The 9,640-nt window shown below is 42.6% G+C and overlaps 1 non-coding gene across 1 annotated transcript; it reads left to right on the forward strand.

The window, feature by feature from the left end:
- Positions 1 to 8,939: 8,939 nt before the first annotated feature.
- LOC119932673 lies at positions 8,940 to 9,078 on the forward strand. The gene has a single exon (XR_005452415.1). It is a non-coding gene; the product is annotated as a small nucleolar RNA SNORA7 (small nucleolar RNA).
- Positions 9,079 to 9,640: the final 562 nt, after the last annotated feature.

The following is a 9,640-nucleotide window of genomic DNA, read 5'->3' on the forward strand; positions in this document are numbered from 1 at the left end:
AATCTTGTCAGATTTAGCAACATAAATCTACGTACTTACGTACTCATTCCTCTCCAAGCAAATACTCTCCTGACCAAAGTTCTTGTCATATGTATGAATGAATGAATGATGGTATATGTTAAGCATTTACTATGCGTTAAGCACTGTTTTGAGCGCTGGGGTAGATACAAGCTAATCAGGTTGGACACAGTCCCTGTCCCACAGGAGGCTCAGCCTTAATCCCCATTTTACAGATGAGGTAGTCGAGGTACAGGAACGTGAAGTGACTTGTCCAAGGTCACACAGCAGACAAGTGGCAGAGCCTGGATTAGAACCCAGATCCTTGTGACTCCAAAGTGGTCTATCCACTGGCCATGCTGCTTCCACATCAGAGCTAGACTTTTGTATCCATTCCTTGTCACCAACCTCCCCACTCCAGGCTAACCTACATGCTGCTTCCCAAATCGTCGGAAGCATTGCTCAAAATATATCTTTCCACTCCTCAGAACCCTCCACTGGCTTTCAATTTCCCTCTACGTCAATTTAAACTCCTCACAATTGGTTTTCCCTCATCTCCCAACAATAGCTAAACAATAAATCCCCAACTGCAGTAATTCTTATATCCGAGGCAAAGTCTTCATGTAAAATCGGAGTAGGCTGGAAACTGGCCAAGCTAAGGTAAGGACCTGGTTTTCTGATGACAAAGATTGCTGCTTTCTTTCCCCCTTAGGTCGGCCACTTTGTCCGGAGAAATGTAACCTCTTTAAGCTTTGAAAAATGCTCAGATGCACCTGGCATACTGCTTAACTTAAAAAATGTATCTCGGCTATTTGAGGAAAATCTCTTACGGCACCAATATTGTTCCATCTCAGGGAGAAAGTTATGGTTATAATAATCACATTTTGTTTCCCAAGTTCTCTGAGCATGCTCTCTGCTGCCAACGACCAGCTCTAACATACTCCCAACACATCAAGGCTTTTGCATTTTATGGCCTTGGTGGTTTTCTCTGCCCCAGATCTCATCTTGTTACTGCTCCGTGGCTGGAGAAGCCTCCTTAGGCCTAATATTTCTGGGCCCGAATTGGGTTGACTCGTGCCAAATAGGAGTTGTGCAGCCAGATGGACAAATAACATTATGCCGCACGCAATATTAACTTGAAATGCAATTTAAAATGATAATGTCTGCAGAGAGGAAACTTGAACCACCGCAAACTCTCGTTCAGTTTCGAGGCATCCGCTTACGTGACGCAGTATATAAGCTACCTGCTTTGCCCTTGATATGAGTAGCCCTCATTTCAGTGTCATGGCTCCTGAATTGTAGGAGGAACTCTCCGTATTGGAGCTGAAGCCTTGGGAGGAGAGGATCTCACCACTGGAGTGAGAAACGGTGTGGCTCAGTGGCTAGAGCACAGGTCTGAGAGTCAGAAGGACCTGGGTTCTAATCCTGCCTCTGCCACTTGGCTGTTGTGGGCAAGTCACTTCACTTCTCTGGGCCTCAGTTCCCTCATCTGTAAAATGGGGATTAAGACACATGGGACAGGGACTGTTTCCGATCTGATTAGCTCACATCTCCCTCGGTGCTTAGCACAGTGCCTGGCACAGAGTAAGAGCTTAACAAATACCAGAAAAGAAAAAACAAAGACGGGGACCCATGATGGATCCTGAGGGACACCCCACTGATGGGTTTAAAGCAATGCTGTGGATGTGTGAAGAATTCCCTCCATCTCTGGTAGAGCAGGTGACTCCATCTCTCTTCTCTCTTCTGTTTCATCTCTTTCTCTCTCCCCTTTGTCTCTCTCCATCTCTCTGCTCGCTATCTTTCATCTCTCTCTGTCTCCATCCCTCTTCTCTCTGTTTCATCTCTCTCTCCCCTTTGTCTCTCTTCATCTCTCTGCTTGCCATCTCTCATCTCTTCTCTCATCTTTCACCTCTCTCTCTCCTCTTCATCTCTTCCCCCTCCATCTTTCCTCTCTGTCTCTCTTCTCTCTTCTGTTTCACCTCTCTGTTCCCTCTTTGTCTCTCTCCATCTCTCTGCTCTGTATCTCTCATCTCTCTTCTCTCATCTTTCACCTCTCTCTCACCTCTTTATCCCAGACTGAGCCCCCTCCTTCATCTCCCCCTCCTCCCCCTCCCCATCTCCCCCGCCTTACCTCCTTCCCCTCCCCACCGCACCTGTATATATGTATATATGTTTGTACATATTTCTCCATTTATTTTACTTGTACATATTTATTCTATTTATTTTATTTTGTTCATATGTTTTATTTTGTTGTCTGTCTCCCCCTACTAGACTGTGAGCCCGCTGTTGGGTAGGGACCGTCTCTATATGTTGCCAACTTGTACTTCTCAAGCGTTTAGTACAGTGCTCTGCACACAGTAAGTGCTCAATAAATACGATTGATGATGATGATGAATAAATGTGATTGAATGAATGAATGATGGGGGTGAGAGGCAGAGGAAGAGCACACAGAAGAGACCAAAGTGCAGTGCTGAGATTTAGGAGGAGAAATGGGAGAGAACTGCATAGTAAAACCAACTTTGGAGAATGTTTCCAGGAGAAGGGAATGCATGACTGTGGCAGAGGTAGCAGAGAGATTGAGGAGGATTAGTGTAAAAAAGAAGGTAAGAGTATTGAAGACTGAAGACACAAGCACATTATTGAAGACACAAGCACATTATTGAAGGCACATCCTTATTGAAGGCACATCTTGCTTCCTTCATTCATTTTCCCTCCCTTCACCATAGCGCATATGTATTTATCTGTAATTTATTTATTTATTCATCTATTTGTTTATTTATGTATATTAATGTCCGTCTCTCCCTCTAGGCTGTGAGCTCACTCTGGGCTAGACTGTGAGCCCGCTGTCGGGTAGGGACCATCTCTATATGTTGCCAACTTGTACTTCCCAAGCTCTTAGTACAGTGCTCTGCAGACAATAAGCGCTCAATAAATTGCTCTGCACACAGTAAGCGCTCAATAAATATGATTGAATGCATGAATTGGTGGGGAATGTATCTGGTAGTATATTGTACTCGCCCAAGAACTTAGTACAGTGCTTTGCAGTCAGGAAGCGCTCAATAAATACTATTGAACAAATACTATTGAATTAGACCTTGGAAAGAGGTCTCCTGGGAGTGAATAGGGCAGAAACTGGATTAAAGAGCTTCAGAAAGGGAGTTGGAGGAGGGGAAGAAGAGGCAGCCAAAGAGTTTGTGCAGGAGTGGGGGAATGAGGGCAGTGGGATTTTAGCTGGTGGATGCATTGAGAGCTGAGAAAGGTTTTTTTTTTCAGGTGAGTAGCTAGACTGTGATCACATAGCCAACATCAAATGGCAACTCAGGATCCCAGCCCATCAGGTCCCAGTATGCCATCAGTAGAGAAGCAGCGTGGACTAGTGGATTTTGTTAATGTAGATGTGCATCTAGCTTTATTTCTATTTATTCTGATGGCTTGACAGTTGTCCACAAGTTTTGTTTTATTATCTGTCTCCCCCTTCTAGACTGTGAGCCTGTTGTCAGGTAGGGACTGTCTCTATATGTTGCCGACTTGTACTTCCCAAGCACTCAGTCCAGTGCTCTGCACACAGTAAGCGCTCAATAAATATGATTGAATGAATGAATGAATAGTGGCAAGAGCACGGGCCTGGGATTCAGAAGGACCTGGATTCTAATGCTGGCTCCACCACTTGTCTGCTGTTTTACCTTGGGCAGGTCACTTGATTTTCTGGGCCTCAGTTACCTGATCTGTAAAATGGGGATTACAAATGTGGGCCCCACGTGGGACAGAGACTGTGGCCAACCTGATCAGCTCATAACTACCCCAATGCTTGGAATAGTGCTTGACACATAGGAAGTGCTTAAAAAAATGCCATTATTATTATTATTAAAGCAATATTCAGTGTATAATTCTTTCTTTATATAAGCACTTAGCACAGTGTTTTGCAAACAGTAAGTGCTCCGTAAGTACAACTGACTGATTGAATCTCATCTCTATTTTTCATTTTCATTCTCTTTCTTCCTCTCCTCCATTTGATCTTTGTCTCATTCTCATTCATCGTGCTGCAGTGTTCTCTTTTAGGAGCAGCAGTGTTCTTGAGATCTTTTCATTAGTTAATTATTTCTTAGAAAAGGGCAACATGACTGAAAATAAAGACATTTTCCCCAAATGTTCTTCCTTCCTTTCTGTTAATTTTCTATGAACAATTTTTAAGACAGTCAAGACGCACCCGATAAAATAAATCAAAACCTGGTCAAAGATCAATCACAACAGATAATCAGCTGGGTTAAGGCAGACCGTGTACCAGTAGAGCAAAACTAGAATTTAAGAAAGCACGTTGAAAATGTAGAGATTTGTCATTTCAAAAGAATGGTTTTCTTTTCAGCTCCAATAAAAACGGAGTCTTGAGACTTTGCAGTGGTTTGCTGTACTTGATCTTTAGGTTGTAATTAGTTGGCAGAACTGTTGTCAGCTTGGGGAATCTTTTTCCCCTAAATGGTCCAAAATTGCAAAGCTGGTGTTTCAGAAGGCTTCCCTCCAGGTCTGAAATGAATTGCTCCCAAAATGTTTTCTTTTCACGAGCCGCGCGCGGAATTACGTTTTGAGTGCCACCTGGGTTGACTGAATATATTAACAATATACTGAATATGTTATCAACATTTTCAGGATACATCAAGGGTTTATTCAATTAAATCCCATGGACCAGGGATGGCACCCAGACATATAGTATTTTGGAGGGATGCCAACTCTATAAATGCATTGCAAGGAGTATCTACTGTTCAAGTGATTGATGATGCCTGAAACAGCCATCTTGGATTTCTCCTTTCTTGAGAAATATTCTGAATGTTTCCTCAACTCTCTATATGATATTGCCTTTAACACAGAAAATTAGGCATAAAAAATCAGTGAGATGTTTCCATGCTGCCGACAGAAGCATATGATCCCTGATAATAATACTACTAATAATGGCATTTATTAAGCGCTTACTATGTGCAAAGCACTGTTCTAAGCGCTGGGGAGGTTACAAGGTGATCAGCTTTTCCCATGGGGGACTCACAGTCTTAATCCCCATTTTACAGATGAGGTCACTGAGGCCCGGAGAAGTGAAGTGACTGGCCCAAGGTCACACAGCTGACAACTGGCAGAGCTGGGATTTGAACCCATGACCTCTGACTCCAAAGCCCGTGCTCTTTCCACTGCGCCACGTTGCTGATCACAAGGAGCTAATGGCAGAGGCAGACACAAACAGTATTTACAAAGAGAGTAACCAGAATAAGCGGTCGACTGTACAGTTGGTTTTATATGACTGTTGAGGAGAGGGATGAATAAATAAACGTGTTTGGCGTAGCCAGAAAATTCACAAAGCAAATATAACTGTCAGTCTTTTTAACAGCGACTACGTCTGAGGGAATTCAAGTGACTTGTCTTTGGTTCTTTACTTTTGATTCTTTCCCTTTTGTTTTTCTTTTGGGTCGATTGAACGTTGGCCTATGTCACTCAATCCTCACATCAGCGTCGGAATAATAACCCTCCTGACAGCTGGGTTTTCTCCGTTGGTTCTTAGATGAAATTATGCTGCATTGGGACCCCCTCCCCACCCTCCTCTCCCAACCTAACTGGGGTATTTTACCACACCCTCTTCACCCCTGTTCTGTCTCTATTCTGCTCCCGACATTCCTGATACCCACCCCTCTCTGGGCGAGGTTTCTCAGTGCTTAAGCCACTGAGATGCACCCGTCCCCCTTCTTCCTGACACCTGCCTAGCGTCTATTGCAAAAATCTGGGTGTACTCCACCAGAATCATAACCGATAGCCGTAATCTAATTCTGGTAAACAGAGTTGTGAGGACCAGGGGCCAATGGATACGCCGACTGCCAAGAACAAGCTCTGTTAATTGCAAGAGCTCTACTGAGGATTGACAAGTAGTAATAATGGTGGTGTATATGGTATATATGTTTGTACATATTTATTACTCTATTTATTTATTTATTTATTTTACTTGTACATATCTATTCTATTTATTTTATTTTGTTAGTATGTTTGGTTTTGTTGTCTGTCTCCCCCTTTTAGACTGTGAGCCCACTGTTGGGTAGGGACTGTCTCTATATGTTGCCAATTTGTACTTCCCAAGCGCTTAGTACAGTGCTCTGCACATAGTAAGCGCTCAATAAATACGATTGATTGACTGATTGATTGATTTGCTGTTCACATACACTGTCCGACGCACTTGGGAAATTAAAACACAAAAACAAGGCGTGCACGTACAAGACAAGTTCAGGAGGAGCTTACTATTTGATAGGGGATCCAGGGATAAAAATACTTACAGATAGGGTAATTGGAATAAGTCATTGACTGAGCAACTGATTGCGCATGGAATGTCCTCTATATTCAAAGACACTCTTTTTTTAAGTCTTCCACATGCTGAATACATTGCTCTGCACCTAGAAAGCACTCAATAAATCATCATCGACTGGTTGATTGGTTTGACGGTGAAGTTTGCTTATGAACTCACCTTGGGGTGAAAAGCCTATGGAGAACTCCCCACCCCAACCAAACCCCCCAAATAAAAGTCTGTTCTTTGTTGTGTTTCTACGTTAAACCTTTCTGGCACCGATACTGTTTTCATTTTGCCTCCTTGTCTCTCGTTTCATAACTCCTTGAGGGCTGGGATTGTATCTGCTGACTCTATCTTACTCTCTCAAGTGCTTAGTACAGTGCTCTACACACAGTGGACCCTCAATCAATAACACTGATCGATTGATGTGAAAATTTTGCTCAAAAAGAGATGCTCCTTTCTCAACAGCAGTGCACCCTGTTGATCTATCCTGATTTCCCCAAAGGCTTCATTTAGAAATGTGATTTGAATTGCCGCATAAGGCTAGTTCCACCCTGTAAGTACAGGTGTGAACCTTGGGAAACATTTTCACACGTTACAAAATGGCGTTTAAAATGCTCGAAACAAATTAAACTTTTCGGTTTTAAAAATCAAGAACTGTATTTTCTACACTTCTAGGCCTCTAAGGAGGAAACTGTATGTACATGAAATTTTAATTTTTACATATTGAAAGTCATATTGCATACTTCTAGGCCTCTAAGGAGGAAACTATATGGATGTGAAATTTTAATTCTTACATATTGAAAGTCATATTGCCTAATTAGAGTTTAACAATCTTATTGCAATTTCATTTAAACATGAATACCTTTTTCTGACTTTACAGAGTAAATTCATCAATATCATCAGGAAAAACAGAGTTGCCTGGAGGCATTTATTGAGGGGGTAAATGGGGCAATTAATCAGTAAATCAATCATCTTTACTAAGCACTTACTGTGTGCGATGCAGTGTACTATGCAATTGGGAGAGTACAATACAGTAGAATTGGCAGTCATGATCACTCCCCATAAGGAGCTTATAGTCTACAGGGGGAGACAGACTTTAAAATAAATTACAGTTAGGGGAAATAATAGAATATAAGGGCTTTGGTGAGTAGTAAAGTGCTCAGGGAAATGGACTCAGGCTCACAGGTGATGGAGAAAGTATACAAGGAGGAATGAAAGGCTAGTCCAGGAAGGCTTCCTGGAGAAGATGAGATATTAGTCGGACTTTGAAGTTGAGAAAAGTGATGGGTTGTTGGAAATAATAATGATGGTATTTGTTAAACATTTACTATGTGCCAAGCATTATATGAAGGATGGGGGTGTTCCAGACATGAGGGAGGGGATAATCAAAGGGCTAATGATGAGAGAGAAGAGACTGAGGCCTAGTAAGTAGGTTACTCTTTTAGACTGTGAGCCCACTGTTGGGTAGGGACTGTCTCTATATGTTGCCAATTTGTACTTCCCAAGCGCTTAGTACAGTGCTCTGCACATAGTAAGCGCTCAATAAATACGATTGATGATGATAGATGGAGTGACGATCTAGTGGAAGAGGAACAAAGTTAGATAAGCCATTTGAATGCCTTAAAACCAATGGTGAGGAGCTTCTATTTGATTCAGAGACAGATGGGCAATCATTGGAGGTTTATGAGTCATGTGGAGACATGCACAGAATGACTTTGGAGAAAAGTTATCCTGACAACAAAACGAAGTAGTAAAAATAATAATGATAATTATGATGATAATAATATTTATTAAGCTCTTATTCTATGCCAAGCACTGGATTATGTGCTGTTGGAAGGCACAAAATAATCATGTCAGACACAGGAAGAGGAGAGGGGAGATTGGAGGTAAGGAGCTCAGGGAGGAGGCTGATGCAGTAGTGAAGTTGCCGTAATCAATCAATTGATCAATCAATGTTGTAGAACCGACAGGATTTGGTGACAGATTGATTAAGTGGGTTTTATGAGAGAGATGAGTCCAGGGTAACACCATGGTTACGGGCTTGTGAGATAGGAAGGATAGTGGTATTGTCTATAGAGTTGGGAAAGACAGGGTTTGAGTGGGGAGATGAGGAATTCTGTTTTAGACACGTTTAGTTTGAGGTGACGGCGGGACAACTTCTTTGTGCTTGTTTCCTCAATTGTAAAATGGGGATTAAATGCCTGTTCTCCCTTCTATTTAGATTGTGAGCCCCAAGTAGTGTGAGGACTGTGTCCAATCTGTTTGATTTGGTGCTTAAAACAGTACTTGACAAGCACTTAACAAATATCATAAAAATATATATGGGTTCTCAGGTCCAAGTTGTTAAAATGTCTTTTTTGGGACTTCTGTCTCATCCCTTCTAGCTGAGAAACAGATTCCCTGTCTCTTTCTTTCTAAATCAGGGTTGCAGGAGTCTGCGTAGCTGTTTAAAGGAGCCATCTGACCTAATGAGAGCCCCAGGCAGGTTCGGAGTGATCCGGAGGTGAAAGGGGCTCAGAATTGACCACATCTTTATAGGCCACAGCAGTGGTTTGGAGTAGATGGGCGTTGAATATTATTACCTGATTGAGTGGCTCGACAATACAAACATTCCTGATATCACTGCCCCCTCTCAGGATGGCACCTGGAGAGTTTCCAGTACTCTATCAGTCTCGGCTCTGGGAGGGAGAGTCGAGCAGGGGTTTATCCATTCCATTCCTAGCTTAGCCAGTGGCTTAGCGAGTGGAAGGCAATCTGCTACAAGTCCAATCTCAGCAGTGCTGGGCAGCAGGGCCATGGGAGAGAGTTGAGGGTGGAGACCCAAGTTTACCGCATGAAAGAAGGCAATGGGAAACCACTTCCATATTTTTATCAAGAAAACTCTACGGATCCACTACCAGAATGATTGCAAGTGGAGGTGGGACGTTCTGGGAGAGATGTGTCCACGGACTCACTATGGGTCAGAGACGGCTGGACAGCATAAGACAATATCACTGCTCCTTTGGTCTCTCTCCACAACAGTAACTTTTATGGACATCATCTAGATGATTACCAAGCTAGCTAGCTCTCTTCCTCCCTTCATGACCTTACTGAGAGCTCACCTCCTCCAGGAGGCCTTCCCAGACTGAGCCCCTTCCTGCCTCTCCCCCTCGTCCCCCTCTCCATCCCCCCATTTTACCCTCTTCCCTTCCCCACAGCACCTGTATATATGTATATATGTTTGTACATATTTATTACTCTATTTATTTTACTTGTACATATCTATTCTATTTATTTTACTTTGTTAATATGTTTGGTTTTGTTCTCTGTCTCCCCCTTTTAGACTGT

This window comes from Tachyglossus aculeatus, chromosome 9, assembly GCF_015852505.1.
Source record: "Tachyglossus aculeatus isolate mTacAcu1 chromosome 9, mTacAcu1.pri, whole genome shotgun sequence".
NCBI classification, from domain to species: Eukaryota; Metazoa; Chordata; class Mammalia; order Monotremata; family Tachyglossidae; genus Tachyglossus; species Tachyglossus aculeatus.